The sequence below is a fragment of the Episyrphus balteatus genome, chromosome 3, assembly GCF_945859705.1.
Source record: "Episyrphus balteatus chromosome 3, idEpiBalt1.1, whole genome shotgun sequence".
Classification (NCBI taxonomy): Eukaryota; Metazoa; Arthropoda; class Insecta; order Diptera; family Syrphidae; genus Episyrphus; species Episyrphus balteatus.
Window position 1 is genome coordinate 58,283,812 of NC_079136.1, and position 21,807 is coordinate 58,305,618.

General features: G+C 33.2%; 1 long non-coding RNA gene across 1 annotated transcript; it reads left to right on the top strand.

Annotated features, from left to right (window-relative positions):
• The first annotated feature begins 5,772 nt into the window (after nucleotides 1-5,772).
• On the top strand, nucleotides 5,773-5,988 carry LOC129913133 (uncharacterized). Its single transcript, XR_008771986.1, has 2 exons — nucleotides 5,773-5,839; nucleotides 5,918-5,988. It is a non-coding gene; the product is annotated as an uncharacterized LOC129913133 (long non-coding RNA).
• The last annotated feature ends 15,819 nt before the right edge of the window (nucleotides 5,989-21,807 follow it).

Consider the following 21,807-nt stretch of genomic DNA (forward strand, 5'->3'; position numbering starts at 1 on the left):
ACTGAACGAATATTAACAAAAAATTACCAGAGTTTTGTCAAAAAATTATGAAAAAAAATAAAAAACAGTTTTCACGTTTGATTAAAAAAAAAAAAATCGAAAAAAAAATCAGTATAGCTACCTTCAAACTCTTATAACATGAGAACTGAGAACGCCGCATCAAATACATGAAATATACGAAATGTACGAAACATACGAGGCATGCGAAAGTAACGAAAGTAACGAAACATACAAAACACACGAAATATACGAAAATACGAAGCATACGAAAGTAACGAGTAACGATATTATGGATGAGGGTACTGGCATCAAAAGTAACGTATACATGCGGGTACTCATTTTGTCGTTACTTTTACAGCCCTAGCAACGGAAGGAGAAATAACCCTTAAAAAAATGGTTAAAGATGGTTGAATCTGGGATTAGGACCTAGATCGTTACCTTCATTGTCAATGGCACTAACCATTATGCGAAATAGACCTTAAATTATGCGTCTTGATTTTTATTTTCTATTTTTGTTTGTTTATTTCACAGTTGGTTTTATTTGGGATATAGTCCATAAGACACTACATGCAATCCAAATAATTTATTTAAAAAAAAACAACCTGACCTGAAAAAGGTTATCAATTAAAGCTTTACCTACAAGTCCGACTCCAATATAGCTATACACACTTCATCTACATTCTTTATGCAATCAACATATAATATTTAACCTCAATGAGCACGTTACTCTAATTTGGCTTAACAACTGTGGCTAAAAGGCGTGATTGGAATGCTCTTGTGTCCTTTCTTTTTTTTTCTCTATCACACTTGCTCCCCTGTCACTGCAACAGACTGCGCGGTGCATCCGAAAATAGACGCGTCTGTGCATTAAGCCATATACAGGGATAGGCCCATAGGGTAATTGCGGGAAAGATGCCGCGGTTTTTGAAAAATTAATTTTTAAATTATATAATGGTGAAAAATTTTAAATTTTTTAAAAAAAACTAAACAATGGGTTTGTTTACTATCATAAATAAATACTTAACCTAAAAAAAAATTATTTTTTTTATGAAATTAACAATAAAGAAAAAAGTATTAAGTGGGCCATCTCTCCCTTCATGTGTGGGAGAGATGCCGCATAGTAAATGCATTGAATTTGTATTTGTTAATTAATGTGGAACGTGTTGTATTCTTTAATCATCACGCCTACAATCTGTACGATTGATGAATTCGTTTTTTTTTTGTACAGGGTACGATTTTTTAGTACCCGTTTGCTACATTTTTTGCATTGGATACATTCTTGTTTTTTTTGTTGAGAAATAGTTTTTTCAACATTGGTCACAATTTTTTCGGTTCTCAGCGAACTCAGAGAAAGCAACATTCACTTTTCAGTTGTTGTCTTCTTTTAACCTGTTTTTCTTTTTTTTTAACGAGGTAGTTAGGTAGTGGGTAAAACGTCTGAAAATACCCTAAGTTTTTAAAAATTGGGCATCGGTTTTTCAGGAAGTGGTGAATTTCTTAAAATAATTTTATTGGCGCAGCGCTTTTGAAACAAGATGATGTGTGAATTCCCTTTTCAAAATGATTGCAAGAGTGAACGTGATTGCTTGCGTGGGAATGTCAGTTCTGAAATTGTTGTAGGAAGAAGAGATGTTTCTGAAAGCTGAGATGTTGCGGGGTTATCCCTTTCTCGATGCATTTTAAAGCTTTTTCTAAGACATCTTTGGTCTAACTTCCTCTTTAACTCTTACAGATACATTTTCGTGACCTAATAAAGCTTAATATTTTCTTTTAAACGAAAAAAGACACTAAAATCAGAATGCGGCATCTTCTCCCAACAAAAATGCGGCATCTCTCCCTTTTGTGAGGGAGAGATGCCGCACGACACCACACAACAACAAAAAATAAGAACAAAAAAAAAATCACACCCATCACTTCTTGAAACACATATTAACTAAACAAAATCATTACATTTAGAAAAAAACGCAATAACTTGTCTCAGAAACGAAAAATTCCCACAGGCTGAAAAATTTCCATAGTCAAAAGGCGAGCAAAAAACAAAACAAACGACAAAAACTTCCGTTACATATACAATATGTGCAGATTTTTTTTGCTACGTTTTAATTTGAATGTTAAACGAACAAATTACAAAAAAAAAATTTTTGCCTGGACGACTAGATATATGATTTCAGTTGACTGCGGCAACTCTCCCGACGCGGCATCTCTCCCGCAATTACCCTATCATCATCGCATGCGGAATTGTATAATGTGGTGATTTTATGCTGCGTGCGAGCCCGAGCATCGAGGAAGACCATCAGAGACCACATATCAATGATTTTGAAGCAGCTATCAGTGATGGGGAAAAAATATCGAATCTAACAAGTCGAGCGAGAAATAGACAGCCATGGAAGCGCAGAGCAAAAAATAAAGCACAAAAATTGATGTCCAAATGGAACGATGGATGTGAAATGAGGTGGACTGAGACTGAGCCTTTGCAAAGGGGGGCATACAGTCCAAACTGGCGTAGGACATAGCAGACTGCAATTTTGTTGGCGATGATGGCGAGGATAGATGTCTTCCTCCTTGGCAAGGTACTATTGTGTTGAGTGGCAATTATTACCGCTTGGCTAGTTTCGTGCGTCTCGTCGTCGCATCGTCCGTCGTCGTCAATGGTCTCTCAATGGATAGGTTAATTCCCTGCTTAGTGTGCTCAATGCGTACAACGTGTTCGTTCGCGGATGTAAATTATTTGAATTGCAATATTCTGCCCCACTGTGCGAAGGCTCTGATGGACGTTGTGTGTGCCTTCAAAGCTCATCAAATACCATCATGGTCTGGTCATGGTGATGTTTCATTTTCATTTGTTCAAGTTAAGGCTAGGCAAGGCACAGACACTTTTTCTTATACCATACATAGCCAAGTCATACCTATACACAATATTCACATCGCCAAGAGCCCCAGCACAGCTGAATTTAAATTTGCTAATTTCAAATCGTATAATGGGATTGAAGGGGCATTTCGGAATGTCCGCTTTCGAAAAGGAAATTTAAGTTTGTTTTGGAAAGATCTCAGAGTTTTATTGTTATTTACTGCTTATTGTGCTGCAAAGACATATGAATTGCCTTCAATTATGGAACGTGTCTTCTTTGAATTTGGTTTTTCCCATATAAACGGTGATAGGTTACTATAAGAGACTGTTTGCTTATCAGAAAATATGCGGCAACGGTGAATTATTCAATAAATGTTTTCAATTAAAGGTGAATACTAATAAAGGATTTTTTAAAAATTCAATGATTAAATAGGGTAAATAGGGGTAAAACTACATTGCCAAAAATTGGCTATTTTCTAAACGCAACATCGTAGAAAGTTGAATTTTTTAAATCTTTAGATAAATTTATTGTTAGGTTTATTGTTAGGTTAGGGAATAAAAAAAAAATTCAAAGGGGTTTTTAAAACAAAAATATGTGGAAGAAGTTCGAAAATGTGGTTACTATGGGCAGTGGCGTATTGAGGGGGGGCCTCAGGGGGCTCAAGCACCCCCCCCCCCCAAGCCTCAAAGATCATGTTACTATTTAGCTGATTTCATCATAATGAACATGATTAACTAAAACTTGTTCGTAAATCATAGAGAGTTAGAGGCAGCTCAGATGCTCGAGCCCCCTCCAAATTCTGAAACGGCTGTTTGTGTTTGTTTGAGTAAAAGCCTTAGTTGACGTTGATGGTTGAAATACATTTTTTTTTCGGATTTTAGTCCAATTCGGAATTCTTCAAATCATTTTTGTTTTTGTATTTTGACGTCGAATCACATCACCGTTAAATTATGCAAAACTTCTTACGCAATCTCAAAACTCCAGTATTTTATCGTCTTTTCTCAAAAATATTTAAATAGAAATGTTCGATATCTCAAAATCTTAGTGGTCAACATAACTAATGGCTGCTTTAGCAAATTCCAGCTTGCGCTTCTGATTTGGATTACAAAAAGCAACATTTTATGAAAAAATATATATTTCGGATTAAACACCAAAAAGAATTTTATTGAAAATTAATTTTTGAGACTTTCACGTTCTGCATTTCACTTTTTGCGCATTCACTTGCCGATAGTGAAATTAGGTGTTCTGCATTTTTCACTCATTTAGATTTTCTGATCGAATTAAATTTATTTTGTTTCTGTTTGTGAGTTTGGTGCCTTTTGAAATTGAAATTGAAAAGTGATTTCAACTCACTTTCTGACGAATCGCGGAACATGGGCGGTTATATTAAAAATAGTGATGAGTATAGTTCAAAAACTAGATGTGATAGGCATAAATCTATAAACAGTTTTGAATTAACGACATGGCAAAGTTCGAACTGTTTGTGTAAAATGTTTGGGATACAATAATTTTGAAAAAAAAACACTACTTTGAATGTGAAAGAAGAATGCAGTGGTACGAAGCTGTCGAAAGCAGTAAAATGCTACTATATCACTTTCAGTACTGCAGCACAGCGCTTCTCTCTCGATCAAAGATGAACAAAAAAAATAAAAGAGAAACCATTTATGTACATTTACCCTATAAAATTTTGTATAGTTTAAATGAAATCGAAAATTTTCTAGCCCCCTCCAAAATTTTTTCTGGATACGCCACTGACTATGGTTAGGAGAAATTTTTTACAGAAATTTGAGTCATACCAATGGAAAGTTAATAAAAAAATTAGGTGCCTAAAGCGGATTTTTCAATAACGCTGGGTTTTGAAATATAAATTTTTGAACAACACCTACTTTTTGAGGTAATTTTAGTGTTCTTTTATTTTTAGGAATTTTTCTAAGCATTCAAACTTGTAGATCATAATAATATTGAACAATTGAATTTCTAAAATAATTTTTGAATATATAAAGGCGAAAAACAAGTTTTTTGTGCCAAAATTTGTTAACCGTTTTCAACCATTTTTATATTTTAATACCTAGTAATAATCTCAAAGCAAATATTTTTTTTTTAAACAAATTAGTTTTTTAAAAAACGGCTCCAACGATTTTGAAAATTTCTTTTCTAAAAATTCATATTTATAACACAAATCAAATTGCATACTTGTTTTAGAGTTCAATTTGATTTCAGATTTTGTTTTATTCCTTTGAAAAACGATTTTTATGTTTTTTTTTTGTTTTGTTTTTATATTGTACCTACAATAATTACATTTACTAAATTTCTATATAAAAAGTATTAAAAATTCGTGCATTTTATTTTTAATGATTTTATTTCACATATACAAAAGAGTTACGTATACACCACAGTGACTTTCTTAATTTCCTCTACTTTGATCACTGACTGAATAGTAAAACCATCTGACTTTTTTAACCATTCACTTGCTTTAATTAAATCAAAGTTTTGACAAAGGGGTGTATAATTTATTTTCTTTTTAAGCTCGCAAAAAAAAGCCTAAAATCAAAAATCATAACAATTAAAAAAATAACAAATTGGCTTGAATGATGTCATCTAGGTATACAATCAATAGTTTTATGTTAAGATAAGATTTTTTTTTCGGTGATTTTCGAGGACTTTTGAATTTTTCAGTGCAAATTAAGTTTTTTGAATATCTTTCAAACGGAGGGGGTGGACAAACAATGATTTTTTGGCAGGTATGTACAAATTTGAGTGTTAATGAGTTCGCAGTTCTGGCTTCACGGAGCTAAATTTTTTATCACATCAATTTGCGTTTAGATAAATTAAACTTTAAAAGAAAATTCAAAATTTCTTTACATCCACAAGAACAACAAAAAGTATAGAGAATGACTCTCCATTTGTGTTCGATTTCTTATAGATCGATTTTTTTTTTTAAACCATTTTTTCTTCCATCTTTGGTCTGAGAGAATCGATTAAGCCATCAGGTAATTCCCGTAACCAGAGCGGACGTACGTCTTTACATGTAAATTTATTGACTTAACGAGCACTTTGCGCACTTTCAGCGATCCACAGAGCAGAAGAAAGATGCATGATGCATATGCATACATAGCATTTCCATACCTGGGCAAACCAAGCAAAACATAACAAAAAAAAAAGGTTCACAAAAAAAAAAAAACTTAACCAAAGGATGCCACAACTCCGATTGCGTTCGATTTGGTTCTTCAATGACGGAGCCTTGCAAATATGGTACCGATGACGATAAATGCATATGGAATAAGCAACGGCAGGCAACACAACATAGACCTTATAAGCGACCGACTTTCAAGCACCTTCGCTTCGATTGAAAAGATAGAGCTCCCAGGGAGGAGAACCACAGAAAGAATAAATGTTTTTCAAAGAGTAGAGGTACACGCGACCACACTAAAACACCTTGCAGTGGTTTTCTATTTCCCGAGGACATATCCACTTCTTGAAACTGTGGTTAGTATTGTTGTTGTTGTTATTTTTGGCAAACCCTTTACCTGAGGAACAGCTGGAAAGTTTGTGAGCAAATACCAATTTAAATTTTGTTGTAGTTAATTGGAATATTGGGTCAGAAAGATGCCTTTTTGTTAGTGATGGGAACTATCGAATAAAAACTATCAAACTATCGATAGTTGTAAAATATTCATTCAATCGATAGTTTTAAATCATTCATTTTATTACTATTTTCATTCGAATCGTTTTTTCATTCGAATAGTTTTTTTTATACGATAGTTCGAATAGTTTTCTTGCAACGATATTTTTCTCATTCGAATAGTTTTTTTGTATTCGATAGTTTATTCGATAGTTTTTATTGGAATGAATATATGAATGAATGATTGAACTATTCGATATTTCAAATCATTCAGTTACTTATTATCGATAGTTCAAATCATTCGATGGTTCCCATCACTACTTTTTGTAGGTACATTTTTTTGTGAAAAACAAAAAAAAAAAAACTTTGTTTAAGAGCACAAAAAAGAAAGGAGGACCACCCTAACTGAATTTCATTATATTGACAGAGTTAATATCATTGAAATTGACCAATTTTCTATTCACAAATAAAACTTATTTCTTATTATTTTGATTTATGTCGAATAATTTAATCAAAATAATAATAATTTACAACAAAAAAAAAGTTGATCAGTTTAATATAATTTTGTTCACTGATGAAAAATGTTGTCATAAATCTTTTTAATATTAGACTTTTTTGGCTATAGATATCAATGAAATGTATATCTTTTCTATCCAATAAAGTGGAACGTTGTGTGTCATCCTTGCCGACGACGCCCGTTCTGCTAAACATGTCGAAAATATTGGCGTGTTATACCAGACTTCCTCTTAGCTTTGGTTTTACCCAAAAAGATACGCATTCAAGAAAAATTGAGAAGCAAGGGTAAGTTCCAAGGACTTTTCGGGTCCTTTTTCACACAGCATATAAATTGTGTATACCAACATACATCTTAAGGGGGTGGTATATCTGATAGATAGATAGATATTTATGTGTGAAATATTCGATTGCCTTTCTTTTTTTTGCCGGTCATATGAGTGGGTTGAAGGAAGAAAAATACAACAATTTTGAAAATGGGGTGAAGAATTACCCAAAGTCTCAACACACACTCATATTATTGTACAAAAAAAATATATACATACAAACAATATAAAGCGATTTGGAAGAAACGGAACTGATGAGGGTTGTGCCCTGAAAAAAAAAGAAAAATCACACAAATCATAAAGATAAGAGGACAAAGAATTTCACCATTTTTCTCTCCCGCATTTTTATAGATCCTGAATTCTTTTATTCGCGCAAGAACATCGACCCATACACTAACTTTCTTCGAAAAAAAAAACATGGACGGAGCTTTTACTTGCTCCTTTGCTAGATGGTACCTATTTTTTTTGTGTTTTCAGGTTGATTTTGCCGCAAATTTTTTTCTCCATTAGAATTTTGGTTGTATTCTACTGTTTCATATGCCTTATGCGTGCATTACGCATCAGAAATGTATGTGTTGTGTGATGGCCACCACAACAACAAATTTATCATTTTTATAGTATGCCAATGCTGGGGACTGCTATATGACTATACAGGGGGGAGGGGGGTTGGTTATTTATACCTTCATTAGATTAGGTAGCGTGACGGAAATATGTGATAACGATGGGATGGTTTACCAAATATAAAAATGAAGGTAAGTAAGATAGTCTTCGTCTAATGAAAATGTATAAAACCATGCAAAAAAAAAAAAATAAATATTTTTGAGGCAAAAAAAAAAAGAACTCTGAAAAGATAAGTATGATTTGTGATCTTTGAATTTTTGAATAACAATAAAGTGATGAATGTTCTAGAAGCTAGAAACACCTATCTACGTAATATAATGTGAAAAATATTTAAGTGATTTTGTTTGAAATAGAAAACCGTTTTGCTATATGTACATTAGGGTTGACTTAGGAAGAAAAAAAGTTTGGGACGCCCCCTAGATTGGTTCCAAATCAGGAAAAAATAATGCCCTATTTTTTTCAAATTTGTATTCCTAACCCTTCTTGACCCTATATCATTAAGAAGTTTTTATTTTTTTCAATTTTTCGATATTTCATCATTTGCTTTTAAAGGAAAAATATGACAGTTCATAGCCTCTTCAAAACCTGCGGCGCCCTCTTTACTTTTATACTTTCATACGGTATCATACGTATAATACTATCATAACTACCTATTATACGTATGAATGATGAAACATCCGCCATTTACCCAACACTGGACACAGAATATCGACCCTGCTCTAGTAACAACTTCTTATCAAAATAGGGTCAGGAAGGGTTAGAGCTAAAAATTTTTAAAAATTAGGGCATTTTTTTTTTCCTGATTTGGAACCAATCTAGACGGTGTCGCACTCAATTTTCGCAAAAATCTAAATTAAGGACCACCCTAATGTACTTAATACAAAATGTATTTTATATAATTATTATTACTTACTTAATTACTTGAGGTGACCACCAAAGTGTGTTAAGTTACTCCCCATTTTTTGAAATTGGTAGATATTTTTGAAATATATTACCTACAAGTTTTTCAAACTTAGTTCGGAGTCTTTTTTTTTTTGCAAAAGCTTTCAAAAATGGGGATCTTAGAGCAAAAAACAGTTTTTACCTATCCCCCCTTTTTCAGAAATTTAATTTAAATTTTTTTGTTTTAAAAGTTGTTCCTAACAATGTTTCAAATTTTTTAGAACTCTAAATTCAACATTTCAAAAGAAAAAGGCCGAAAACAAAAAAATATCTAGCTCCCTTTTTTGATTTTTAAGCCAAACTAAAAATGAACTAGAAAAAAAAAATAAAACTAGGCTTTTAAAAACTAAAATGTAAAAGTTTTTTTTTTTGGCCCCAATTTTTTAAGCGATATCTTTAAAAATACAATTTGTATGACCTCAATTTTTTAAAGCAATGGTTAAAATACTTTTTAAAAGTTGAAATTTTTTTTTTTTTTGATTTCAGCTTCTAACTTTCGAAATATTAAACTTAATTGTTCAAAAATTTGGATCATTGTTAGGAACAACTTTTAAACCCTGGGACAAATTTAAAAAAATCAAAAAAAGGGGCTATTGAAAAACGTTTTTTGTTTCTAAGCCCTTAGGTATTAAAAAAAAAAGGAACATATTAGAACAAATACGGAACAACTTCCAAAAAAATGAAATTTTAAAAGAATGGGGCTAACTTCGCTAACTGACCACAACCTTCTGGCGACCGCGGCGTTACAATCCATTGTGGATTCGGGCCTCAACCAGTTTGGAATTTTGTTCATACAATTTCCCGTACCGCTACCGCGAACCCTTCCGGTTTGCTAAGCCTATAGGATTCAAATATACATCTTCCATTTTCGATTTGACTCTTTAGGTAATTCAACTAATTTTAATTTCACCTAATAAATAAGAAATAACTCATTTCAGAAAAAAAAAAAAGAATGTGTGTACACATGTATACGCGACTGAAGTTATACTTCTCATTCAGTATATGTAAATGAATTTCATTTGATATTTTTAATTTCTATTATGAAGTTATTAATCCACACTTAGTTTTTTTACATTTTTATCAAGTGAACAATAAATTAATTCTTTTACCTCCTTGCGTCCATGTAGTTTTCAATTTATTCTGTGAAATTTACTCATGTAAAGTAAATGAATTGCGCATAAAATGTGCGATATGGTAATTTTATGAGAATTGTGTGTGCTTCAGCACTAGTAGTAGCAATATGGAACTTGCAGGGTTGCTACAAAGCTCAAAAGTTAGCTGAGCTCAGCTCACAGCTCAGCTCAAATTTTGAGCTAGCTCACTTTTGAGCTATGTACCATAGCTCAGCTCATTTGAGCTGAGCTGATGGTTGAGCTGAACTGTTGGGTGAGCTGAGCTGTTGGGTGAGCTTAGGTAAAGTGAGCTGAGCTGTGATGGGTGAGAGGATACATTGATTTTTATTTGGAAAGTATAATGAAATATGAAGATATTGAACGCTCCTGGAAGCTAAACCGCTTGAGCGCAATTTTTGGGAGTGATGCCAAATTATAGCTTGTGTCATGGGCCTACGCTTTGCACATCATCAGATTTTTAAAAAATCGCCTTCCATGTTAAACCGCCACATCATGCCTATTTTATCAGAATCGTGCCTAATTTTTTTTTTACTTTTAAGTTCTCCCGGTTTGAGAACGCGTGGACCTACAGGGATGGGAGTTGTACCCAAATGTAGTTTAGAGTCCCCGCTACCTTTTGGCATCAAAAAAAATTTTTCATTTTCTTCAAAATTCCGCGATATAGGCGTTCGAACACTTTGATCTAGAGACAGGGGAGTGGTGCCATATGAAAGCTTATATTCTCAGCTACCCGATAGTGGTATAATCCGGTTTTTCGATTTATTTCAAAATTTCGAGAAAATCGCCTTTGGAAGTTGGTTTAAAATTTTTTTTCCAAAAATCCCCGAATCTTTGAACGCTCCTAGAAGCTAAACCGCTTGAGAGCAATTTTTGGGAGTTATGCCAAACTATAGCTTGTGTCATGGGCCTACGCTTTGCACATTGTCAGATTTTTAAAAAATCGCCTTCCATGTTAAACCGCCACATCATGCCTATTTTTTCAGAATCGTGCCTATTTTTTTTTTTTACTTTTAAGTTCTCCCGGTTTGAGAACGCGTGGACCTACAGGGATGAGATTTGTACCCAAATGTAGGTTAGAGCTCCCGTTACCTTTTGGCATCCAAAATTTTTTTTTTTCATTTTCTTCAAAATTCCGAGATATAGGCGTTGGAAGTTGGGAACGCTCACTTTCAGCTCAGCTCACTTTCAGCTCAGCTCAAATGAGCTGAGCTATGGTACCTAGCTCAAAAGTGAGCTAGCTCAAATTTGAGCTGAGCTGTGAGCTGAGCTGAATTGTGAGCTTTTTGCAACCCTGGCAACTTGCCACATGGAAATTACCACATGCAACTTGTCATATGCAACTTCCCACATGCAACTTGCCACACGCAACTTGCCACATGCAGCTTGCCACATGCAACTTGCCACATACAACTTGCCACATGCAACTTGCCACATGAAACATGTAACTTGCAACGTGTCGTGTGTTTTATGTTTGCCGTACTGCGGCGTACTGCATTTTTAAATACTAAAGTACTGCCTACTCTAAAGGTGAAACGACAGCCCTGCTACCCAGGGTGATCGCGTCATAATCCCTTTGACATTCTTGTCAAAAAGTAAATTTTCATACTCACCCTCCCATAAGAAGTATAACTTCAAAAATGGTGGACATGATTCAAATAAATCATTTGTCATTCCTTCTTGCCTCTCTAGGTATATCTATTCACAAACAAAGGTAAACCTGGTGTATTTTTTTTATTCACTCATTTTTAGGTGATATAATTTACAATCTTTTTCGCACCCAGAATAATATTGCTTTCGTTATATTATAATAAACTCTTTCCAACAAATCACCCCTTTTCGTCGACTTTCAACTTTTAACACGACGAGCTGTCTCTGCAATAAAAAAAAAAAACAACAACAACAACTGCCACCCAACAAACACAACTTTGTTGGTCCTACAATGCCAATCCCTTGTCCCAGGACTCATACATATATATATAAAATCCATGACAAGCGACACAAGGACACGAAACAACACACATAACCCAACCAATGCCAAAACGATAAGAAACAAACGAACAAATACGTAATTGCGTTAAAATATGCACGACTAGCTTTTGAAGCGGGCCAACATCCAGCCAGGATATGGCTTTTTTGAATGCCTGCCTGTTGGCCCGCGTAATATGAACTCTCCCTGACACTGAGCCTATCTCCTGTTCACACACATATTATTATTATCCTTTCACACAACCCGAACACCCTCCGTCAAAAAAAAAAATAAAGCCGATTCCTAGCGTGCACTCGCACTCAACCTCGCCGCAACCACGCGATGAGTTGAGAGTGTGAAAACCGCAGAAAGATTTATTCACAAAATAATTCACTGCGCATATTTTTCACATTAAACAATAATAATAATTATTATTATTAAAATATGATTTCATTTTTTAAGTCTTCTGTGTGTGTTGTCTCTTTTTGTCGTTGTGTCCTGAGCTCTGAGTCCTGGGATGTATAGTCAGTGACACAGTATGTCGTTTTTCATTGTGCAATTCGTTAAAACGGAACAGAGGTCGGCTGAGTGAATTTACATGTGAATAGGATGCTCGGGTGGTCGGATTCAGGAGGCGCTATTGTATACTCTTTTTTTACATCTCCTCGTGTATGTTGAAAGTTACTATACCAACTAGATGCACTGCAGTGAATTTGGTTGAATAATTTTTGGAAAGAATTCTAGAGCCTTTTCAACCGAATAACATTGAAAGGAAGGAACTTTTGTACGAGTTGTATGTATATTTTGTAATTTTTGGTGCAAGGGCAAGTAACACTACCTCCTCCTTTTGGAAAAGGACCGTCGAGAATATATAATTTTTAACGAAGAAAGGGATTCAATTAAACAACTGACACTGCATCGTGTCATGCTTAATCTGTTTCCTCTCTGTCTTTTCTGGACCATTGTTATAGTTTTGTTGTTACCTATACATTAGGGTGCTTCTTAAAAATCAATTTTCGAAATTTTAATGGGACACCCTTTCATTTTGTTCTTCCTGCCTTAAATATAAATTGGGTAAAATTTGGGCCAGTTTACACACGTTCTAGGGGTCGCTACCACAATTCAAAGTTTTGAAAAATACACCAAATTTTGTTTTATTTTCTTAAAATTTTAAAATTTGTTATCAGAATTAAGTACCTACTTTATATTAAATCTTTAGCTGTTTTGAAAGAAATTTTAATAAAAAATACAGCGGAATAAAAATTTTTGAATATTTTTGAATTCGACATTTTTTACTTGCGATATAGGTACTATATATCAAGTTATGCATTCGTACAAAAAAAAAAGTTGAGATAACATTTTTCCATGACATTACGATAGTAGACAATACCAAAAAGTGGGTCCCGGAAGTCCGTCTGTCTGTCTGTCTGTCTGTCTGTATAAGGAGCTACAGCCTAAACGAATGGACCGATTAATGTCAAACTTGGTATGTAGCGTTATTTGGCGACTCTCCAGAGGGATTTTTGGAATTAAATTTTTTTGGACCAAAAATAACGGTACTTGTCATATACCGATTTAGGTAAAATTGAAATATCTCGAAAACGGCTCCAACGATTTTGTTTAAAAAATTCAAATGTTAGTTTTAAGCAAAGGTCTATCTTTCAATGAAAAAATTTTTTTTTGAAAATCATTATTAACGGTACCTGCCATAGAACGGTTTTTTTCAAATCCGATTATCTCCGAAACATCTTATTCGATTTCAACGAAACTTTTTGTGAAAAAGCATTTATATAATTAAAATATAACCAAAAGTAAAATTTCCAAAAAAATAATTTTTGGATTTAAAAAAAAAATTTGAAAATTTTTGTTTGCAAAATCAAATTTTCGAAAACGGGACATTGAATTTTTTTGAAATTTTGTTTTTTGATGTTAATTAGTGATTTCTACAAAATGGCATATCAATTTTATTTTAAAACTTTTTTTCCAAAAAATTATTTATAAAAAATTAGTTTTTTTAAAAACGGCTCTAACGATTTTGAAATTTTTTTTTTCTAAAAATGCATGTTAATGTATCAATCAAAACTGCATACTTGTTTTGGAGGGCAATTTAATTTTATATTTTATTTTATTTTTTTAAAAAACGAATTTTATTTTTTTTTTCCAAATTTCTATACAAAGTCTTAAAAATTTAAGCAACTTTAACTCTAAGAGCAAGTTCGTGCGACCCAGTCGTGCATTTTATTTTTTGTGTTATTCTGTAGAATAGCTAACTAAGTGATCTCTTAATTGAAAAATTCAATGTTTTTATCTGATTGTTTATGAGCCTAATATCTTTATTCGTCAGACAGTTAACTGACTGTTTATTAAAAGATTGAAAAATTGGGTCTTAAGCGTAGATACTTTGTATTGAACCTAACAAAAAAGTTTTTGTTGAAATTGATCTTTTTTTTACTTAATAATACAGTAAAATAAGGAGAAAAAAGGGGTAAATCTCGGAATGAATGTTAGTAGAAATTTTTTTTGCTCAATATCTTTCTTTTACCATTCTATAACATATCTCAAAAGTCTAGAAAAATCTCATGTCCGCTTGTCGCGATTTCAAGGTCAAATCGCGAAATGGAGATTTTCAAAATTAGCAAAAATAGGCTATGGTATTATATACACATATGATACATGATTTCAAGGTATTTTTTAATGCTGATTCCAAAAAATCTAAAATCAAGACAATCTGACGTCTCTGGAAAAAGTAATACCTGTTTTTCATCTGTCAACTCATATTATTATAACAGTTGCAAACTTACTACCGAAAAACCCTTAAAAGTTATGGTAGATGAACCAAATTTTGCATGAAGATTTTAGAATCCATCATTATTAAAAATCAAAACAATCCATTACAAAAAATATATATACCTACGAAATAATGGTATTTTTTGATGGAGGGGCAAATTTTAGGATATGCACTAAAGAAGATTCTTGTTCATCTTAGGAATAAGTGCTAATAGGCTAATTTTTTCATTTGAATCTTTGTTTGGATATTCTTTAACTACCCTCAAAAATCTAAAAAAATCTCATGTCCGCAAGTCCTAATTTTCTTGGTTTGAAGATAAGGTGCAGATTTGAAAAAATTGAAAAACTACTCTTCAGATATTTGTGTCAGATCAACATGAATAAGGTACATTACTTTTCAGGGATGGTCATATTGATTTGTTTGTGGGTTTTGTTGGAATCAGCGTTAAAAAATACCTTGAAATGATATGGGTTATGTTGGTATACATATAAGAATCTAAAATTTTCTTATTATTTTTTTTAAATCTGCACCTAACTTAGCTTAACCTGGAAAATAAGAACTTGCGGTCATGAGATTTTTTTAGATTTTTGACATAAGTTATAGAATATCCAAACAAAGATAGAAACAAAAAAATTAGCCTATTAGCACTAATTCCAAGATTGTACCAGGATGTTTTTTAGTGCACATCCCAAAATTTCCCCTTTTCTCCAAAAATACCATTTTGTCATAGATATAAATGTTTTTTTGCATTGCATTGTTTTGATTCTTAATGATAATGGATATGAAAACCTTCATGCAAAATATGATTCCGCTACCATTACTTTTAAGGGTTTTTCGGTAGTAAGATAGCAACTGTTATAATAATATGGGTTGAAAGATGAAAAACAGGTATAACTTTTTTCAGAGACGTCAGATTGCCTTGATTTTAGATTTTTTGGAATCAGCATTAAAAAATACCTTGAAATCATGTATCATATGTGTATATAATACCATAGCCTATTTTTGCTAATTTTGAAAATCTCCATTTCGCGATTTGACCTTGAAATCGCGACAAGCGGACATGAGATTTTTCTAGACTTTTGAGATATGTTATAGAATGGCAAAAGGAAGATATTGAGCAAAAAAAATTTCTACTAACATTCATTCCGAGGTTAAATCCTTATTTGACTGGATTATAAGTCTTTAGTGAATGGTAGCGACCCCTAAATTTTAATATTAAAATCGGAAAAAAAATACCATATACTATGCTTATATGGTAGAACATAATGCAGGGGTGTCCCATTAAAAAAATTTTTTCGACCATATAAGAAGCACCCTACTATACATACTAGCTTTAGGTGCTTTGAGTTTGGAGTCTGTAGGCTTTTTGGAACAGTTTGGTTCACTTGATTAGAAAATCTCATAAGCATTTAGGTTAAAAATGATGCTAACAAATTATGTTACTATTATAAAGACGAGGAAAATTAAAAAAAAACGAAAAAATAAAACAACATAACCTCAAAAGTGTTGTTCTCGCTGAAAAACAGTGAATGCATAAGAAAAGATATTTATATTACCTATACTTTTGGTTAAGTAACTAATTCCGTCAAGCCAATAGTTTAGTAAATATAGACCAATTCGCGTTTTTTTCAAAATGTCGGATTTCACCAGGGGGTTGGCGCCCGGGCGTCCCGAAAACCGGGACTTGAGCTTTTCTAATACCCTTCTCTCAGATTTGAAAAAATCAGCCTTCCTGTATTTCGTTCCACGAAAAAGTCCTTCTTTCCTGTACTAGTCTACCATTCCCCAATAGAAGCCACTACACAGAGAAAAATATGACCACCTAAAAACTAACAGATTGCCATATTGTTTTACTGCCCATATGTTTTATAAGGAAATCTTATTAAAAGCAACGATTAATAAGGTTTTCTTATAAGGATTTCTTATTATTTTTATAGCGAAAATCTTATTAAAATTTGACTGAAAAGTTAATTTTTTTTGCAACTTAGCACTAGAACAAAAATCGCGGCCGATATTTTCATGGCAGGTTGGTTCAGGTGGTAAGGTGGGCGACTAATGATTAGAAGTCTCCAGTTCGATTCCCGGCCTGGTCGTCGTTTTTTTTTTTTTTTTTTTTTTCTTTTCAAAACCCTACAAGTGCAGATTTTAAAACAATAAGGAAAACCCAATTGTTTTAATAAAGTTTCCTTCTTGAATGAAAACCATAGAGAAATCTTATTGTTTTTGTTCTATTTTATGTGGTCTATTTTTCTCTGTGTATCCTTTCTGAACAAGATCAGAAAAGTTCTGGAAGAAGTTAGTCACTTCGAAAATTCAATCATCATCACACTCCAAATAGTGGGACAGTTTTAGATACTGAAAAATGAGTTCCCAACACTATAGAGCAGGCATGTCAAACTTGCGGCCCACAACGAATAACTTTGCGGCCCTGTCCACATTTTTATAGATATTGAGTTTTAGATTATAATTTAGATTTTATGTTCACAGCTTTCGAAACACATGCACCTCCTTTTTTTCCTAATCAACAAATAAATATGGGACAAAACCAAACAAAATAACAAATTTCAGGTATACCTAAGATTTCGTGGCTTAAATCAGGGTAAGTTATTTGATGTCTTACGGCCATATTATTCACTAGTTTAAAAAATACATCTGGATGTAAAGAAACTAAAATGTCAGAAATAAATCCAAATCCATGATATTCACTATCACACAGAGAAAAAATATAGTCATTTTTAACAATTTTTTTTACTATTTTCATAGTTAAAATCGGAATAACTATTTTGAATTTGGATTTATTTTTGACATTTGACAATTTTACATCCAGATGTATTTTTTAAACTAGTGAATAATATGTAAAGTGAACTAGGAAGCCAATTTTCTGACTTAACCTACAAACGATTTTGGGGATTGGAAATGTTTTTAGTTTTTAATGATAAACGTCTTTAAACCAGCATGTCTTGCTATCTAAAATGGTTGCAGAGTTTATAATTCATGATATCTACCTAGATGTAGCAAAACATTTATCTGAGTTAAACTCAAAACTGCTAGGAAAATTCATAATATAACGAATATGTGAACAAATGCAACGTTCAAATGCAAATGTGCATTCAAATGCAACCTAGCTCTTTTGGAATATCAGAAGATAAACCAGGATTTGACGTATCAAAAATACTAAGCAAAAAAATCTAAACTATAAAATTGAATACGAAAGAGGCTTGCAGAATATTTCTTAAAAGACAAGTTCTCTTGATTTTTTTCGATTTGTTCCATAAACATAGAATAAATGCCGAAACAAGTGAAAATGGAGGAAAGCGATTTCTAGTTTGACTCCGAAGTAATTTCCAAATTCGTTGAAATGCCCGATTTTATAAGTATTTTTGTGCACTTGAAAACTGCTATATAAAATCGTTTGCAAATTAGACAGTAGGTACCTGTCGATGCGAGCAGTTATTTCAGTCAAAGAGGAATGAATTACCTATAAAATCCTGAATAAATAACTTTGGTCTGAGAAAAAAATGGTAAATGGAAAAAAAAAAAAAATATTTTCCTCATTTTTGCTGTTTTTTTTTTCAGAAAATTGTTTTACCTATAAAAATTGTAGCTTAACATATTCTGCGGCCCACACAAATTTGTATCTCGCTGTTTTGGCCCCTTGTATTGTAACCATTGAGTTTGACATGTCTGCTATAGAGTATGGCAAAAGCTGTGTCCATACTAAAAACTTCAAGAGGAGATGAATTCAGGACAATTTTAATAATTGCCATTTATATCAAAGGTTTTTGAGAAAATTATACAAAAACAAATAAATGAGTTTATTAGTTTGTTTAATTTATTAGCCCTTAAGCAATCAGACCTTTTAAACAAAAAACAGCTGCATTAAAGCTATGTTAAGTGACTCGGAAGATAAAAGAAAAGCTTTAGGCAAGGATAATGTTCCATTTTAAATACACGGAGAAAACAGACCACATGTATGGTTTTTTGCTAAGATGACTTTCACCTTAAATTAAGGTGACATCACTTTAAATTAAGGTGACAAGTCACATTAATTTCTTGAATGCGCAAATTAAAAAGAAAAAACTGGCAGCCACCGGGAATCGAACCTACGAATCTTGGGTAACTAGGCCAGTGCTTTACCTTTGTGTTATCTCAGTGTTGAAAATGAGTATGATAAACTGCAAGTAAAGCTAGAGTGTGACTATAATTTTAAAATTTTTATTTTTGGACGGTTTTTTTAAGATGAACATTCACATTAAAATAAGATGAAGTTCACATTAAATTTAACTGAGTTTAAGTGGAATCACCTTATTTTAAGAGGATATCAACTTATTTTAAAGCGGTGAAATTGAATGTGCGCATCATCTTATTTTAAGGTGACACTTTTTTCTCCGTATATGTACCTACTTTTCGATTAATAAAAAACTTTTGATATGGTTGATTGTGAAAAATACCATGTCAAGAGCAGTTGGGCTCTAATTTTCATACCTTACTGATCTAGTGCAAACAATGGAATTTAACAAAACTCTTTCCAACTTGGTTGAAGAATATAAGAAGACCGTGTGCTTCCAAACAGTGAAATATACCTAGACTGCCTATTGTCAACACTTAGCACCACGATTTTTTTCCCGCTACTAAACTAATAAAGCTAAGTTCGTTCTCCTAAGTCATAATCAAAAATATAAAACTTTTCAAAGAATACTTTATCAAATTTCATACCTAGATATTCGGCGAACTTTTGTCGATTTTTTCACTAGAAACTAAATCATCGTTTCTTTCCTAAATTGCAAAAGCTTTTTCCTTAAATTTTCCTAATAGGTACCGCAAATTTGGATCCAATTTGTCCCATTGAAATTTTTAGAATCATTATTTTTATGTGCGCTAAAGTTGTGAATTCGACATTCTTGCAACTGTTAAGGGCAAAGGTTTGATTTCCTTTAAAAAAAAATTAATTAAAATAAAAATTTATTTAGTTTCTAATTAAAAAACCACAGTGTAGAAGTGAAGATATAAAGATAATCACTAATTCTGATGGAACAACGCACAGAAGCTATTGCGCCTCGCCACTATATTGTATTCTGTAGGTATTCAGTTGCGGTCCATGTGCGCGGTTTTAGTTTTAAATGCATTTTGGTCTGCAATGAATCCTTTAAAATTTCAATTATACACGTTAAATGAGGAATGTTTGGTTGAAAGTAGGTAAATTTATACAGCAAAAGCAGGGAATGTGTGCTATGTAAAAGCTTATATTATGCCAAGCATTAAAGGTGCGTTTTATCATTTTCGTGTTTTTTGCTTTAGGTAACATCATTTTAACCACAACAAACCGGAAATGGGTTGTTTCGGTGGGTTTCAGCGTTTAAACACAAAACGGTGTATTGGTGTACCTTCCAATAAGTTTTTTGTTTTTGTTCCGGTTTGAAAGTTTGGTTTTTTTATAGGTACCTACTTAAAAAAAAATCAGCAAAATTTTGTCAATTTCCTGATTATCAGGTCTACCAAGAACTTACTTCAATTGTTGGTCTGTAAAGCTTGAAGATCATGTTCCTGGTATCTTTCTTAATCATCACAATTCTTCCATTTTTCAATTTTTGCCAACATATAGCTCTCTCATAGCTCAAAAACCCTTTTCCCAAAATCTCTAACGAGCAACTTGAGGATATCCTTGCACTGAATATTATCAAACGATTAAAATCCAAAACAATATTCCAAACCGCAATACTTAACCGAGTCCAGGACTAATTCAACCAGCTGTCATTTTGCTGCAATAAATTAATCTTATGAACTCCCTTATTGTTTACCAGTGAGTCCATGCATAACAAAGGATAAGTATTTATTAAAAAAAAAAAAAATATGAATGCTCATCCTTGCCGCTAATTTCTTAACTTCTTATCCATTAATTATTTCCCTTTTTAATCGAATTAAATTCGCATTTTTTCACTTCAAGGGTGGTTTTTGGCAGTTTTTTTTTTTTTGTATGTTGTTGCTATTTTCTTCTTAAAGGGTGGTCTCAACAAAAAATTCGATTGAAACCTTTTTTTTTGTCTTCAAGTGTGTGCACAAGGTAATTACAATTTAAGGCATTTGCATTTTCTTTCGATTGTGTCCTTTTTTTTGCATCACTGAAGTTAGAATCGACAAGGCTTGTCTTTAAGGGCTGTATCTTTGCTTCAGTTTCTTCTTCATTAGGTACTTAATATGCCTATCTTTTATACAGTGCTTGCGTGTGAATGGAGGGTCTGCTAATGTAAGTATTCTTCCTTTTTTTTGCGAATTACCTACTTCTTGTTCTTCTACTGCTGCTGTTGTTCGTCTAGTTTTATTTATGCTTCGCTTTGCTCTTTTTTTCGCATGGGACACCGCCATCGCCATTCATCCATCTTTGCACTGGTTGCCCAATGCTGGTCGAGAGCAAACGGCAAAATCGTAAGGGTTGGTTTGGATCGCTTCGCTTCGGTTTCGTTCGCTGTTGCTGGGATTCTTCTCTTTGGTTTTTCTTTCATTATTTTCCATGGAATATAAGTATACGTACCCTTCATTTTGTTTGCAACCAAACGTACCGCGCTCAGCCATTATTCTCCTCTGGCAATAGTGGTGGCGGCGGTGATGGCGAGGCTATGGTATTTTCCATTGCTGCTTCCACCGACTTCTATTTGATGCTGCTATACTATGTTGCTATGCCTTCTGCTAGGATTTAACTGTCTCTCTCTCTCTAACTCTTTCTCTCTCTCGAACCGCCATCATACCACTTGAAATTTATTTCGCACACCACCAATTCAGGGTCGGTGGCAATAAATCAAGGCTGCAGCAGCACAGAACATCCCGGGCATAAAGTGTAGCAAGTTTTTCGCGCGAGCTGCTGTTTTGTGACTAACTGTGTGTCTACCCTAGGAAGATAGATGGAAATACACTAAACGAACATACACACGCACTCACAGAGCGAGTCGACTCTTGTATAGTGTTCCAATGTGGTAAGGGTAGTAGATATATCACGGAGAGTCAAACTGCTGCCACACTGGTACCACGGATGCTGTTGTTGCTTGCTTGCTA